This window comes from Egretta garzetta, unplaced genomic scaffold, assembly GCF_000687185.1.
Source record: "Egretta garzetta isolate BGI_Z169 unplaced genomic scaffold, ASM68718v1 scaffold375, whole genome shotgun sequence".
NCBI classification, from domain to species: Eukaryota; Metazoa; Chordata; class Aves; order Pelecaniformes; family Ardeidae; genus Egretta; species Egretta garzetta.
Genome location: NW_009259786.1, coordinates 486,789 through 488,518, shown reverse-complemented (window position 1 = coordinate 488,518; position 1,730 = coordinate 486,789). Strand labels below are relative to the sequence as shown.

The 1,730-nt window shown below is 37.1% G+C and overlaps 1 long non-coding RNA gene across 1 annotated transcript in view; it reads left to right on the top strand.

Moving 5' to 3' along the window:
* The window catches only part of LOC118452353, a 7,178-nt gene extending 5,823 nt beyond the window's left edge, over positions 1-1,355 (top strand). The window contains exon 3 of the long non-coding RNA XR_004842107.1: positions 1,345-1,355. This is a non-coding gene — a long non-coding RNA (uncharacterized LOC118452353). The remainder of the gene's footprint in view (positions 1-1,344) is intronic.
* Positions 1,356-1,730: the final 375 nt, after the last annotated feature.

Sequence of the window (1,730 nt, the reverse complement as noted above, 5' to 3'; positions counted from 1 at the left end):
GTTATTATCCTTTTGCTTCATCCCCTCCCGATTCTCCCCGTCCTTGAATAGGGTTCTAAATTCACTAGGTAACTATACTACAGACTTTAAGAAGAACAAAAAATCCAAGCTAGACACTACTGACTTTAACAAAGCAACAGCAAACTAGACAATACTAATTTTAGGAAAGTAACAGCAAGCTAGACAATAAAGCCTAAATCTTATGCATGTAAGCCGTTTTACATTTGGGGTCTTTTTGACCCTTAGGGTATCAATACTACTAATTCAGTAATATATGGGATTCAAAACACACTGCACTTTACCTCTCATACCTGTTATTGAAATGAAACAAAAGATGTTTCAGCACCAAAAGTTATATTATGATACAAGTAATGATGGGCATAAGCTGTTATGTGATAATGATTGTGCAACCTGTCTACTCAATATTTTTCAGATCTCATGAATGTTTCTTGTGAGAGGATAACTTCCTTCTCTTTGAGATCCTTTCTATAAATTACAATAGCTGATGTGATCACTGATAATTTTTATCAGTCTCCTACGCCAGTTATTTTACTACATTATTTGGCTTGTTTTCTTTGTAATAGACAAATATATATTGTTACTATTCCATATATAAATTTATGAAGTAAATTTAGGAATCTTTATGAACAGAAGTTTCAATATATATCACTGTCATTTTATTTACTTACATATATAAGCAAAACATTGACATACCCATACATATGCAGAAACATCCAGACGTTCTACCATTAATCAAAGAGAGTTTGCTTTTAGTTTTATAACTTCCCCCAAAGCACAGTGATAAGCAGCCACAAAACCTGTCTACTCTGTCTCAGTAATGATGGACAACAAGTCAAAATTCAATTAAATAACAAATTAAATAATCAGTTTGTGAAAAGAATGATGGGGAAGATGATCTTGGGCTGCATAAAAAGAAGTATTGCCAGCAGGCTGAGTGAGGTGGTTCTCCCCCATTACTCTGCTCATGAGACCACAACTGGAGTACTGTGTCCAGCTCTGGGGTCTCCAGCAAAGCCAGACATGGACCTGCTTGAGTGTGTCCAGAGGAGGGCCATGACAATGACCAGAGAGCTGTGACAGCTCTCCTGCGAAGAAAGGCTGACAGATATAGGGTTGTTCATCCTGGAGAAGAGAAGCTCTGGGAAGACCTTATTGCGGCCTTTCAATATATAAAGGGGCATATAGGAAAGACATAGAGAGGTTTTTTACCAAGGCCTGTAGTGACAGAACAAGGGACAGACACTTTAAATGGAAGGGGGTAGATTTAGATAGGAAGATATTTTTTACAATGAGGATGGTGACATACCGGCATAGGTTCTCCAGAGAAGTTGTGGGTGCTGCATTCCTGGCAGTGTTCAAAGTCAGGTTTGATAGGGCTTTGAGCAACATATCTATTGAAAGATGTCCCTGCCTGTGGCAAGGGGTTTGAACTACATGATCTTTAAAGGTCTATTATGACACAAACCATGCTGAGATTCTATGATAAGATAGAAGAAAACCAATGGAATCTAAGCTGTATATTTTAATTTATTTATAGGAAATCAAACATGCTATGACATGACTAAAAATGTTCGACTTGGGATAAAATATAATGGTTTGTGTGATGGGTAACAGTTTGGGGCATTAAAATGACATTAATTATTGGATTGGGTTTACAAAGCAAGGTTTTGGTAGCTGGGCAGAAAGAGGTTTGGTTTTGTTTCTCACCA